At 36.9% G+C, this 15575-nt stretch overlaps 1 pseudogene; it reads right to left on the reverse strand.

Moving 5' to 3' along the window:
* Positions 1 to 14141: 14141 nt before the first annotated feature.
* Positions 14142 to 14821, reverse strand: LOC116589322 (annotated as a pseudogene).
* Between the last annotated feature and the right edge of the window lie 754 nt (positions 14822 to 15575).

Below are 15575 nucleotides of genomic sequence, written 5' to 3' on the forward strand. Positions count from 1 at the left end.
CAGCCCCTGGCCCAACCTCCGCAGCTGGGAAAAACCAACCCGGGGGGCGGGGGGAGAGCCAGGCCTGCCGGAGGGATCTCTCCCTCCGTGCGGCCAACCTTGGCAGCCCTTAGTAGGGGGATTTAAGAAAGGAGACTGGGGGGATCTGGGCCGCGCGCCTCCTTCTGGTAGAAATTAACAAGGATGTGCCCGAAAAGGTGAGGGAATCCCTTTCTCTCCCCCCTTCCCTTGTATCCTTTGGTGGTTTCTCATTTTGCCTAGTGTATTTACCTTGGACAGCAAGAAAACCGCTGGTAAGTCTCGTGGAATTCACCCTGATTTAGGCACCTAGGGCCGTAACAAAATAGATTTCGGCGTGACAGAGCAACGAGAAGCAGCAGCATCAAGAAATGAGCAGAAAATGCACAGCGGCAGCAGCAAAAACGCTCACCAAGCTGCAGGGGAGCTTCAGAAAAGTCTTCCCAGAAAAGTGATACCTTACAAGCCAACTTGAGGTTTCGGTGTAATTCTGCGTCCCCACCTGTTCCGCCCCCGCACTTCTTGGGTAGTTACGGAACTTGAGAACAGAGGGAGCCAACTTTGGGGGGTAGGGAGCGGTTGAAAGGGATTACTGGAGAGGAGATTCATTCTTGATTCATTAGCTTTTCTCCTCCCCAAATTAAAAGCAGAGGGAAAGCACAGCAGCCAAAGCATCCTAGAAAGAAAAGGCAAATAGCAATGACTTGAGTCACCCAGAAAAGTGGATGTAGCAACGGTGTGTCAGTGCAAATTGCCTAAACAGAGCCCACGAGGTGGAGTGGGGGATGGGAGGTGGCCGCTCTTGGAGCACAGAAGTTTGGTCCAGAAGTCTGTTCTCCCAGGGGGTGCGGGGTAGCCTGGGGAGATGGAGAGGATGCCGCTGGGGAAGGGATAGCTTAATTTTTTTTTTTTTTTTTTTTTTTTTTTTGCCTGGAGGAGCTGTTATATTGGAGAGGTTTAGGGTCCTGAAGTCTCCACCCTTGCTCTCTCAGTAACTCTGTATCCCCAATAATTTTCCTGAAAGGGTGAGAAGGTGCTGGTGTTCCAGACCTTCACTTGACAGTTCTCTTCATTTGTGAACGCAAATGGCAAGTAGAGGAAATAGTTGGGAAAATTAAGTTCAGGAAGGTCATATAAAAAAGGAACAAATAAGGAATGCTGAAGTCTGTGCCTGTGCCTTGGGCCTTTAGCTTGAAGAAATGTCCCAACTCTCAAGCCCATGACTGATGAATTTTGTGGAAAGACATTCTGCAGGACCAACAGCAAAAATGGCCCAGGCAAGACCTAGAGGGGTGGGAGGCTGCATAGATTTGTACAAAAAGCCATTTTTGTTAATTTGTATCTTCATGGCTATCTAAATTTTTTTTTACGAGTTTTGCAACAAGAATATGAAACACTTTGAAAAAAATCTCAAAAACTATAGTCATGTTCTGTATCTGTACTGGGCTAGAGGTTACATAAATCTATATGGGCTAAAATTCACAAAACTTTATACACCAAAGAGTGGATTTTACTGTATGATAATTTTTAAAACAAAATGAATTACCCGGGAAAAATTGTAGTACTGCTTTGGCGTGGTATTAATTCAGTTCTGTCTAAAGGGCAAGTACTCAAGGAAAATGGGAAGCACTTTAGAATTTAGAAAGATAATATATCTCTCATCTGATCCTCAAATCAGCTTGGCAATATGGATATCACTGTCTTGTTATTGATGTTACTCTGTTTTACAAATGAAAAAACTGGGGTTCTGGGCCAATAATAACTAGCTTTGACTGAGTATTCTTTCACTGGCTAAACCTTGTGCTGATCACTTTATAGAAATTATCTGCTGTACTTATCATGGCAGTGGTCAGGTAGGTCCTCTTAATCCAGACAAGAAAATTGAAGCCAAAATAAATTATGTAACTTGTTTGCATGAGTGGTGGAGTGGTGGATACAGGGCCAGGCCCAGATTTGTCTGTTTCTCCTACATATACCACATTCCACTTCTGGCAAGGTTGGGTTTGTGCAGTCCTGCTGAGCTACTAAGGGTGAGGAGGAACCAAAGCCTCACCCTTGGTTCTCTTTCCCCTTTTCTCCCTTTTCCTCCTGGCAGCTGGCAGTTGGTTATGGCTATTAAATCGGGACCCAGAAACTTGGCGTCATTTCTAACTTCCTCATTAACTGTGTGTGACTTTTGTATACCTCTGTTTCTTACTCTGTAAAATAGGGCCAGTAATAAAACATCAAGGCATTTCCATTAGGATTGAGATATATACATAATAGACTTAGCAAAACAGCCTGTTATTGTACTCTCCTCAATTCCTCTCCCTCTCAGGATTTATTATGCAACCACTATATGTCTTTAAGTATGCTAATGATAAGAGTACAAGGATGAAGAGTTTATAGTTCTTAAAATAGAATTGCCAGAATTAGCAAATAAAAAAGTGCGGGGCATCCAGTTAAATTTGAATTTCAGATAAGGAATAGTTTTTTAGTATAATTATGTCCTGTGTAATATTTGGGATGTACTTATAACTAAAATAATAATAATAATAATCATCATCATCATCATCCATTGTTTACTTGAAATTCTAATTTAATTGGGCATCCCCTTATTTGATCTGGCAGCCAAGGAACTCATAACCTGGTGGAAGAAATAGAAACTAAAGTTTTCAGTGTACAGCATTGACTGCAATTTGATGTGTGCCTTTCCAATCTCTTCTCTCTTATATATATTTTACTTCTGTTTCTACTATTTTTATATGAATGGGATCATAGTATATGTATTATTCATAATTTTTCTTATTTTAGGACAACTATATATCATTCTATGTCCATACATATAGATTTGCTTTCTTCTTTTTTAAAGACTGCAAAATATTCTGTGCTTTGAATTGTTATACCACATTTTTTTAAAATTACTTATTGAAAGACATTTAGATCAGTAGCTACTTTTTAAAGAAGTTTCCTCCAAGTGAGAAAAGCTTACTAGGATCCATTTTATTTTGATTGTCTTAAGCATTTAATGATCTTAAATTATCATACTTGCCTTACTCCTGACAGCTTGAAAAATTTTTGTGTGAGATGCTATTTCCATGCTCTAGAGCAGGACAGAGGATTTCAGAGCACATTTGTTTCCCACTTATTCTTTCACTCCAAAATGAAATAAAAGGAGAATATGAATGTCCTACTGGAGAAGAATCAATTAGTGTATTTCAATAGGTACTTTGTAGCCTCTAGGAAAATGTCTCTGTACTATCATTTATTTCTATTGTTTCTATAGGACCCACTTTTATTCTAATGACCCAAAAGAAAGTCATTAGTAACTCATTGAAATATTGCTGTTAAGTCCTAGGAAGGCAAGGAATAATGTGTATTTAAAAAAAAAAAAAAAAAAAAGGATGATTGATTATGGCCACCCTCATGAGGCAGAAGAAAGCCCAGTAGTACAGCATGGACAACCATCAACATTTTTTAAAACTACTTCATTTTAGTCTCTGCCTTAAATTAGCAAAATAATTGATAAAGGTAAGTACTCTCAAATCTGAAAAATATCTAAAACAAAATCAAGTATTGGTGACTAACATCAAGCACATATGTTATAAAACCATGAACCAACACTTAAAACCAAACAATCAACATGAGGTTATATATATCCACTCAAGGAAAAAAAAATATTTTTTAAATTGTTAATGAAAAGGTGCCTTGTTAGCACAGTAGGTAGCGCATCAGTCTCATAAATTGTTAATGAAAGAAAACAAAACTCTTTTCATGAGCTGATTCCAAATCACTTTAGGAAGAAATGGGCTTCTTGTCTAAGAGGGTAAATTTAGTAAAAAACTAAATAAAGCTAAATTAAATAAATTAGGTAAAGTTAAATAGAAGTAAAATCTAAGAAAAAAATAAAATACTAAAGATAAATAAAGATAAATACTAAAATAAGATAAATACTAAAATACTAAAGAAAATACCAAAGAAAGAACAAGATAAAATGCTGTAATAGATGGAGACTTAAACTGGATGGAAATACGTGATTCTTCAAGAAAAAATATTGAAAGGTAAATAAATTACATGGCGATCTGCAGAACATAAATAGCTAACATTACAGTAACATTACAGGATCATTCAATTTTAAAAGTGTTTAACTTTTTTTTTTTCTTAAAGATTTTATTTATTTATTTGACAGAGAGAGACACAGGGAGAGCAGGAACACAAGCAGTGGGAGTGGGAGAGGGAAAAACAGGCTTCCCACCAAGCAGGGAGCCCAGTGTGGGGCTCAGTGTGGGGCTCGATCCCAGGACCCTGGTATCCCAGACCCTTCATCTGAGCTGAAGGCAGACACTTAACAACTTAACCACCCAGGAACCCCAAAAGTGTTTAACTTTTTAAGAGCTTACCATATGGCCTCTACCTAGTTGATGCTCTTGGGGTACAAAGTGGATAACAAAAATCCCTATTGTCAGATTAAACTCACTGTGTAGTGGCAGAGGCAGACTATCTAAGAGTTATAAAACATGGTGTGCACCAGAGTCAGGGGCACCGTGGGGAGATTGTCTGAAGAAGGCTTCACTGGGGAAGCAATGCTTAAATAACACTTTGAGTTATTAATAACTCATCAGATCAATGATGGGCAAGTTGGTGGAAAGACTCAGAGAACTTGTTCAGTTAAAGAGAGTACAAGGAGAAGAGCACAGCACACATTGGAAGGAGTAGTACAAGGTCAGATTTGAAATACAAGGTCAGATTGCTTCTCTCCATTCTAAAACGTCAGAGTTCATCCTATAGTGCCTGGGAGCTTCTGACAATACTCAAGATGGGAAATGACAGGACCAGATTTTAGGTGAATTTTTAGATGCATTCTAAAATGTGTCCTTTAGGAAGATCACTTTTGCTATCTGTTTGAAGGATGAAATATGAGCAGAAAAGACTGAGACCAGGACGCCTGGGTGGCTCAGTGGGTTAAAGCCTCTGCTTTTGGCTCAGGTCATGATCCCAGGGTCCTGGGATGGAGCCCCACATCGGGTTCTCTGCTCAGCAGGGAGCCTGCTTACCTTCTTCTCTTTCTGTCTTCCTCTCTGCCTACCTGTGATCTCTGTCAAATAAATAAATAAAATCTTAAAAAAAAAAAGAAATAAATAAAAAAGAAAAAGAAAAGAAAAGACGAGGACAGGGAGAGAATTTGGGAGGTCCAAGTGCTAGTTGTTAACAAAACCCAACTAAAGTAGTGGTAAAAGATTGGCAAGGCAGGAACAGATGACATAGACCAGTAGTTCTTAACAGAGTGACACTGCCTCTGGTGGACATTTTGGATATTTGCAGAGGCATTTTCTGGCTGTCCCTGATTGACATTTCGTGTGTAGAAGCCGGAGATATTAGACATCCTGTAATCAGAGGGATAGTAATATGCAATGAAAAGTTCTGCTTCCCACACGACATTCAAATATCCATCTAGACATTCTTATAGGTGAAAAGCCAGATTTTAATCATCTCAGCCTAGAAACAACTCCATTTTACATAGAAGCTGTAAATACTTATAGTATGATTTTTAATATACACTGAATTTTACAGGAATGAGGCTGCCATGTTCATTGAAGGAAGAACATATATTGCTTTGTTTGGAACGTTACAACATTTTATTTCTGACAGCTTGGCCACTCATGCTATTTGAATCACCAATACAACCCAACTGTATCAGTTTGCATTTGTAGTTATTGCATCCACGGTGAATCTTACTTCAAAATCTCTAATATAAAGAAAAATTGTCACTGTTTATTTGAATATTGGTCTACTTTCTCTTAAATATTAGCCTATTTGTAAAGAGATGGAAGTATATTACCACCACATTAGGTGTTCTAATATAGTTATGCCCAAACATTTATAGGTTATTAATATTATTTAATATTTAAGTATTCTCCTTTAATTTACTCCTTTATATTATTGTTAATATAGTATATACTTAAAATTTATGTGTGAACATAAATTTTTTGTAAAGGGGGGGTTTCATAAAATACTTGTTTTAAAAAGAAAACATTAGTGTTTTTTTTTTTAATTTTATTTATTTATTTGACAGACAGAGATCACAAGTAGGCAGAGAGGCAGGCAGAGAGAGAGAGAGGAGGAAGCAGGCTCCCTGCTGAGCAGAGAGCCCGATGCGGGGCTCTATCCCAGGACCCTGGGATCACGACCTGAGCCCAAGGCAGAGGCTTTAACCCACTGAGCCACCCAGGTGCCCCAAAACATTAGTTTTAAAAGGGATGAAAACAACCTACACAGGTATTTAAGAGATAGACTCTATAAGATGTGGTGACTTATTCAGTATGGAGGTGGGAATACAGACATTTATCATTCTAAAAATTAAAACATTGTAATTTCTGTATTTTCAGTGATGTCCAGGAGAAATTCTAGTATTTCTAAAATGAAGAGTCAAATTTGGCTGTAAGAAGGTGAAAAATACCTAGAGTAAAGGATAAAATAGTGAATTTTGTTTAAAGGAAAATCTACCTGATTTTGTTGAAATTATTTTTTTTCAAAGGAAATTATGATTAAATATTTAAATCAGTGATATTACCTAATACTCTTTTTTCTAATATAAGGTAATTCAACTTTGAAGGTGACATTGAAGTTTTTCCATTTCTGTAGACCTTGCGCAAACTGGGTTCTAAACCAAAACTGGAATACAGTCAAGAAATGGGAACAGTTGCAACTGTAGCCATCATCCAAATTCAATTAATTTCAATTAAATTTAATACAGTTCAATAAATGTTTATTAATCTGCCTTTTTTTGTGGTACTTACTTTGTCTTCCAAACAGAGCCACCTCCAAAGCCAGAAATTCTCCTTTAAAAAATTTCAAATCCTGGCAAATTGACAGACAATCTATTGCGTGTCCATGGCAGAGGTTCAGCAGACAGACTTGGGCCAAATCTTGGATACGAGACCCAAGCTTCTCTAATGTATTTTATAAGTCTCATTCAGTGAGCTAAAGTACATAGGTTAATAAGTTGCCTACTAGAACTGCTTGAAATATTTGAAGCCAGTAAGTGAATGTTTTTCAGATTTACTTTAGATCCCCATATAAAAGCCCAAGAAGAGAGGACTAAATATATTATGTATTTTGAAATAGAGATATATCACATCACCTTGTCAGTGGAAAAAAAAAAAAAAATTGAAGTTGAGTTCAACTAGGGAAACAAAATCAAACCAGTGTCAAATCATACGGCCTGAGTGGTATGGATGATGGTAGAATAAAGGAGTTAGGTGCATAGGTCATGCCAAAGTATGCCTATACTGAACTTGAACTAAAACCTTCTGGAGTGTTGTGTAGCATCAAGAAATACTTGAATTCAAGAATATTGATGTGATGACATTTGTGAAGGGATGATATTCAAAATAGTTTACAATCAGTATGGTGAATGCAAACATGGACTAATAAGTGTTCAATAATCAGACAGGGTGCCACCTAAAAGCAACCAATAGAACTTCATTGGTACAAGTTGCCTGAATGCAAACGTATATAGGATGGATGGATGGATAGGTAGATAGAGTTATCTTATAATCTTAGCAACTACATACCACAGTATGGGCAATCACTTTAAAATTTCCATAATTTCCAAGCTTTACCATAAAGAACTGGAAGCTTCTTTAAAATAAGAAAAGACCCAGTAGTTATGAATAAGCTGATTTAATCATGATTTATTAGATGAATAATTTTGAAGTGTATGATGAGTACTTCTAGGTACTGTACTGAGAACTGAGAATGCAATGGTGAATAAAAGAGGCAAGGGCCCCGTTTTCCTGAAAACTTGTTTCCACTAGTTTATTCAATCAATTTGCAGAAGATGGGAAATCTAGTTTTTTTAATTAAATGTAAACAGTCATTTCAATGTAAATTCAATGTAAATATTTTGTTATTAAATATAGAAAACACATAGTTTAACAAAAGCCTGCTCAGTTTACAAATCTGAACATTTGGCTTCTTTTTCAATTTTCTTTTGCATATAATTAAAGTGTAACTTGGTAAGTGTTGACTTATGTATATACCCTTGAGTAAGGAAAATGAACATATTTATCACCCTCAAAAGTTTCCTCATGACCTTTAATAATCCCTCCATCTCATGTTACCTCCACCCAAACCCACCCCCATGCAACCATACACTATGAGCTCTCTTTTATCTGGCTTCTTTCACTTGCATACTTAATTTAGATTCATCCATGTTATTATGAGTATCAATATTTCATTCCCTCCTTTTTTTTAACTGAGTAGTATTTCCTGGTATGGGTATAGGATATTTTGTTTATTCCTTTACCTATTGATGAATATTCAGTCTGTTTCCAGTTTGGGGCTATTTTATATAAAGTTCTGATAAAAACTCACGTTCAAGTCTTTGTGTGGACATATGCTTTCCTTTCTCTTGGGTAAATAACAAGAGATGGAATGGTTAAGTCATATGGTAGATTCATTTTTAACTTTTTCAGGAACTGCCAAACTGGTTTCCAAAGTTGTTTCACTATTTTACATTACCACCAGTGGCGAAAATTTCCAGTTGGCCCACATATTTCTAATACTTGACATGATTAGACTTTTTAATTCTAGATATTCTGAAAGATGTGTAATAGTATCTCATTTTGCTTTTCATTGGTCAGTGATATTAAGTACCTTTTAATGTTTTTATTTGCCACCTTTGTATCTTCTTTCATGAAGCATCTGATCAGTTCACTTGCCCATTTTCTGAATTGGGCCATTTGTTTTCATGAGACTGAGTTTCATTTTTTTTTTTAAGATTTATTTATTTATTTGAGAGAGAGATTGTGTGCAGGGAGGGACAGAGAGACAGGGAAAGAGAATCTCAAGCAGACTTCACACTCAGTGTGGAGCTGGATACAAGGCTCTATCCCATGACCCTGAGATCATAACCTGAGCTGAAATCAAGATTCCAACGTTTAACTGACTGAGAAACCCAGGCACCCTATGTGATTGAGTTTTAATTAAGAGTTCCTTACATATACTAGTTAACAAGAAATAATAATACACTAGAGCTGTGCAGCTAGACAGATACTGCTGAAACTCCCGATTTTAGGGAACAGTAAAAAAGAAAAATCCCACAATCACTTATGTTTAAAAAAAAAATGACATTTTTAAAGGAAGAAAAATCTAATGATGCCAGAATTTTTTTCTGCTCTATTAGTTGCTAGAAGAATTTGGAGCACCCGGAATAGCCTGAGTTTTTAAAAATACTTTAATTTATTTTTTAACACTCATAATCCCTTTAAACAGTTGAAAATTAAGAAGTAACAAAAGGTATACAAGGAAAAGTCTTTTCACTCCTCCTGCCCCTCAGCTATCTGGATAACCTTTCCACAGGCATCAAAGTAATAGCAGCTTTTCTCGTGTATCCTTCTAGTCATAGGTTATGCACATGTATGCAAATTTATTTTTACAAATGATTTTGAATACTTCACATTGTTCTGGACTTAATTTAACTGAACCGTAAATGTCAGAGACTATTCCTATTACTATACTAAAGAACTCTTTTATGGGTAGATAGTATCCATTGCACAGTGTATGAGCTATCTATTACTGTGTAATAAACCATCTCAAAACTCAGTGGCTTGAAACAATTCTTTGTTTCAAAGAATTGAAACAAATTCTGAAACAATTTGTTGCAGGTACAGTGTATGCACCTGCAGGATTGGATAATCTGAGTTGGACTTGGTTGGTTAACTCTGCAAATCTGGGCTTGCTTGTGTTTATAGAAATTGACTGGCGTGCTCTACTCTAGGCTGAGCCTGACTGAGACAGCTTATTTGAAGACAGTTCCTCTCCAAGTGGCTATTACCTTCCTCCAAAAGATGAGTGGAACAGCCTAGGCATGTTCCATGTTCTTCTCCTGACAAGTGTAGAAGAACAAGAGAAGGCAAGCCCAATCCAGGTAAGTCCTTTTCAAAATACTGTTGGCATTACATCTGTCAGTATGCTATCAGCCAAAGCAAATCATGTGCTAAGGCCAAAGAGCTGGGAATTATATCCCATCCATGGTGGGAGAGCAGTACAGAATGACACAGTGAAGGACTCATATAGAGGAAAATCTGACGAAATGGGGCTATTGTGCAATCTACCACAAACTGATGTGACATAATTTATTTAAACAACCCCATATTAGAAGGGTTTCTGCTCTTTGCTATTACAAACAGTGCAGCAGTGACTAATGAGTGTATATGTCATCTTCACATTTGCCAGTATATCTCCAGGGTAAGTCTTAGAAGTGGTTTAAGGATATGGGCTTTTGTGATTTTGATAGGTATTGTCAAAGCACTACTCAGAGATTATTGTAACAATTTATATTCTCACCAGCAGTGTTGGGACTGTGTTATCATTTTTTCATCCTTGCCAATCTTGCACATAAAAATATAATCTTTGTATAGCTCTAATTTGTATTTTTGTCTCATTAATAGTGAGATTGATAATTTCCTTATATGTTTTAAAAACACAAATATTTCCTTTTAACTCCATATGTTCATATCTTTTGCCCATTTTGTTCCAATGGATTTTTTTTTCTTTTTCTAATTGATTTGTATATATTGAAGAAATTAGCACTTTATTTTTTAAATTAAGGGCACTCAAAAACAATAGCTCCTCAGAATCATAGGCCGGCTAGTTCACTATAGAGAGTTAGAGAGCTAAGAACCCCCTAAGGTCAAAACACATTTCAGAGACTGACCTCAAAAACTACCCCTGCAGCCAGGGCTCCAGACTCATTAAAGGGATATCATTTTTTTTTTTAAAGATTTTATTTATTTACTTGAGAGAGAGACAGTGAGAGAGAGCATGAGCGAGGAGAAGGTCAGAGAGAGAAGCAGACTCCCCATGGAGCTGGGAGTCCGATGCGGGACTTGATCCCGGGACTCCAGGATCATGACCTGAGCCGAAGGCAGTCGTCCAACCAACTGAGCCACCCAGGCGTCCCTAAAGGGATATCATTAATGACTTTTTCTATTAACTGACTTGCTAACTCCATCAGGAAGCCTACCCCCAAGCCGCTGGGAACATCTTCCCTATAGACCCCCACAACTGACCCATAGATAACCCCATCTCACCCACACCTTCTTACCATCCCAACCCCCAGGGCCAGCTACCAGCACATGATTCCTCAGACAGTAAAAAAGAGCCTTTGCAAACAACTAAATGCAGAAAGCCAGCCTGACTCTGTGAGATTGGAACAATGCTCACAAATATGAACATTTCCAGGTGCTACTCTAGGGAAAACATAAATAGGAGACTCTCAGCACCCAATACAGTTTTGCAGGATCAAGAGAGAACAGAGAATCTTAAAACTTCCCCCAAGAGAGAATAATATGTTTGGAGTAGACACATTCATAGAAGACCTCTGAGAAAAAACCTTCAGACTTCCAAACTGGACTGTGACCAATGTAGGTTATGTATGTCTTGAAGCCAGTCAGTAAAGACTAGAAGAGGTGACTCCTTCTTCAAATGAGAAGATAGCAATTCAAGACTTCAAGAACCACACAAAAAAGCAAAAAAAATTACACTACCAAAAGAACATAATTGTTTTCCTGTAAGTGACCACAAATGGAAATCTATGAACTCTCTGGCCAAAAAAATAATTCTCAAAATAATTGTTTTAAGGAAACTCACCAAGCTATAACAGAAAACAGACTACTTACTGAAATCAGGAAAACAATACATGAACAAAATAGGAAAGCCCACAGAAAGATAGAAATCATAAAAAAAGAACAAAGCAGAAAGAACAAATTCTGGAGATGGAGAATATAATGAATGAAATGAAAATGCAATGGTAAGCATCAACAGAAGACTTGAGTAAGCAGAAGAAAGAATCTGTGAACTCAAAGACAAGGTATTTAAAATTATCCAGTCTGCTGAGAGTAAAGAAGAAGAATGAAAAAAAGTGGTGAAAACCTGAATGAATTATGGGACACCATCAGAAAAAACAATATTCATAATACAGGAGTCCCAGAAGCAGAAGAGAGAGAAAAGGAGGCAAAAAGCTCATTTAAAGAAATAAAACTTCCCAAATCTGGGCAGAGATAAGACATCCAGGTACCTGAAGTTCATAGGTCCCCATACAGATAAAACCCAAAGAGGAATTCACTGAGACCCATGATAATAAAACTGTCAAAAATCAAAGACAAAGAGAATTTCGAAAGCTGCAAAAGTAAGGAAACTCCTCTCATACAAGGAACACCCAGCAGACTATGATAGGATTTCTCAGCAGAAACCTTGCATGGGCACCTGGGTGGCTCTTTGGTTAAGCTTTAAAAAAAAAAAGAGACACCTTGAAGGCCAAGGGAGAGTAGGATGTTATATGCAAAGTGCCAACATGAATATTTGAATACTTTGCAAAGTTGTCCTTCAGAAATGAATTTTTTTGAATGTTTTATTTATTTGAGCAAGAGAGAGAGAGCACAAGGAGGGGGAGAGGGAGAAGCAGACTTCCCGCAGGGAGCCCAACATGGGGCTCGATCCCAGGACCCTGGAATCATGACCTGAGCCAAAGGCAGACACTTAACTGACTGAGCCACCCAGGCACCCCTAGAAGTGAAGAATTAAAGACTTTGCCAGATAAGCTAAAGCTGAGAGAGTTTATCACCAGGAGCTCTGTCTTATAAGAAATGACAAAGGGATTTCTTAAGCTGAAATAAAAGGACACTAATTAGTAACATAAAAGCATGAAAATGTAAAACTCACTAGTAAAAGTAAATATATAGTCAAGTTCAGAATGCTCTAATACTATATTGGTGGTGTGCAAATTGCTTAACTCCAGTATAAAAGAAAACAAAGGTATTAAAAACAACTGTAAGTACAATAATTTTTAGTGGACATACAATATAAAAAGATACAAATTGTGGCATCAAAAATATAAAATGAGAGGAATAGAAGGGTAGAGTTTTTGTATGCGATCAAAGTTATGTTGTTAGCTGCTTAAAGTAGACTATTATAAGTTTAAGACGTTTTATGTAAGCCGCATAGTAGCCACAAAGTGAAAGCCTGTAATGGATTCAGAAAAGAAAAAGGAATCAAAGTATACCAGTGCAGAGAATCATCAAATCACAAGAAAGATAGCAAAAGAAGAAGAAAAGAGCAAAGGAACCACAAAACACCCCCCACCCAAAACATTAACAAGATGGCAATAGTAAGTCCCTAGCTGTCGATAATTAACTATAAATGAATTAAATTTCCCAAAGGACAGTGTCACTGAATGGATAAAATAAAAATGAGGTCCAACTATGTGATGTCTACAAGAGACTTATTTCAGCTTTAGAAACACACATAGGCTGAGGCTGGAAGGTGAAAAAAGACTTACCATACAAATGAAAATGAAAAAATAAGATAAACTTCTATAAAAAAAATTAGACTTTAAGTTAAAAAAAAACTCTAACAAGAGACAAAGAACATCATTATATAATAATAAAGAGGTCAGTTCATCAGTAGTATACAACATATATGCACCCTCAATGGAGCACCTAACTAGATTAAGCAAATTTTAACAGATTTGAAGACAGAAATGGACAGTGCAATAACAGTTGAGGACTTCAGTGCCCCACTTTCAACAATATATAGACCATCCAGACAGAAAATATAATAAGGAAATATTGGACTTGGACTACACTTTTGATCCAGTGTACCTAACAGATATACAAAATATCCCAGCAGCAACAGAATACATTTTCTTTTCAAACACATATGGAACATTCTCTGGAGCAGCTTGTATATTAGGCCACAAAACTAGTCTTAACAAATTTAAGACTGAAATCATACCAGGTATTTTTTCCAAACACAATGATATGAAATGAGAAATCAGTAACAGGAAGGAAGATGGAAATTTTACAAATACATGTGGAAATTAAACAATGCACTTCTGAGCAACAAATGGATCAAAGAAGAAATAAAAAGGAAAAACAAAAAATATATTCAAACAAATGAAAATGGAAACACAACATACCAAACTGCAACATAAGCAATTCTTTTTTTTTTTTTTTTTTTTTTTTGGATGATACCCGGATGTTTTTACAAAATTGCTGCTGCAGGAAAACACAATTAGCAGCTACTGTCCTCTGGCTCACTGTGCTAAGCAAGCAGTTCCAGCACCAACTTCTCAGAGAACCTTACAGTTGAGGAGTGTAGCAGAGGTCTTTCCTTGCTAAATGGTAACACCTTGGTAAAGACTTGTTTAGGGAAAATTTCTTTGGTTACCTCTGCAGGGATAGTTGGAAGGACCATCACACTGTCTTCATTTCTCCAGTTAACCAGGGTGTCAACTCTCTTTTCCAATGTGAGCTTGAATGAAATAACTACTTTGAGAATCTCATCAAAGTTCCTGGCAGCGGTAGCTAGATAGAGGATGACAGTTTCAATTTCTTATCAGGACCAAAAACAAACATCACACAAGCTGCCACAGGCATTCCCTGTTCATTCTTCTCTGCTGGGTCCAGCATGCCCAACAGGATAGTAAACTCCTGATTCTTATCATCAGTGATCAGAAAAGGTAACATTTCTGTGGACTTCTCACCATTGTAAGCATTGATACTCTTGCTCCAAGCAAGGTGATCTTCAACATCATCTATTAAAAGAGCTATCAGCTTTAGCATTACTCTTGGTAAATTTTGATGCCAGATTTGCTGCTCTGCCAAGCTTTGTAGTTCACAGTGGGGTAAAGTCTCAAGCATAGGACAAAGAATGCCCTATGTGAGTGACCTCTCAGGGAGGCATGGAAATGGATGTGGCCACAGATAGTATTGGCCTCAAAGCTGGGAGACTTATCCCCAATAAGGAGTCATCCAGCCATAGCAGGAGCAGTGATGTGGGAGGATGAGGCAGTACAACGGCAGGAGCTGCCAGGCAGCTGGTTCTTTTGATGGAAGTCAAAGCAGTTCTAAGAGGGCAATTCTAAGCAAGGCAATAAATGCCTATTTAAGAAAAAAGAAATATTTCAAATTGACAACCTAAATTTATATCTCAAGGAACTAAAAAAGAACTAAGCCCAAAGCTAGCAAAAAGAAGGAAATAACAAAGATCAGAGCAAAAATAGGTAAACTAGGAACTAGCAAGCCAATAGAAAAGATCAATGAAATGAAGAGTTGTTTTTTTTTCCAAAACATAAACAAAATGGACAAGCCTTTAGATAGACTAAGAAAAAAAGAAAAAACAAACAAACAAAAAAAAAAGCCATCAGAAATGAAAGAGGAGATATCCAGCAAGAGGATATAAAAATTGTAAGTATTTATGTACCTAACATTGGAGCACCTAAATACATAAAGCAAATATTAGTGAACATAGAGAAATTGATGGAAATACAATAATAGTAAAGGAGTTTTACCCCACTTACATAACTGAATAGATAACCCAGTTATCTATAAGAAAATCAATAAGGGAATAATGTCTTTGAATGACACATTAGACCAGCTGAACCTAACAGATATGTACAATTCCATTCAAAAAGAGCAGAATAAACACTCTTTTCAACTGCACAAGGAACATTCTCTGGAATAGGCCACAAAACCAGCCTCAGTAAATTTAACAAGACTGAAATTATGCCATAC

Source organism: Mustela erminea, chromosome 4 (assembly GCF_009829155.1).
Source record: "Mustela erminea isolate mMusErm1 chromosome 4, mMusErm1.Pri, whole genome shotgun sequence".
Classification (NCBI taxonomy): domain Eukaryota; kingdom Metazoa; phylum Chordata; class Mammalia; order Carnivora; family Mustelidae; genus Mustela; species Mustela erminea.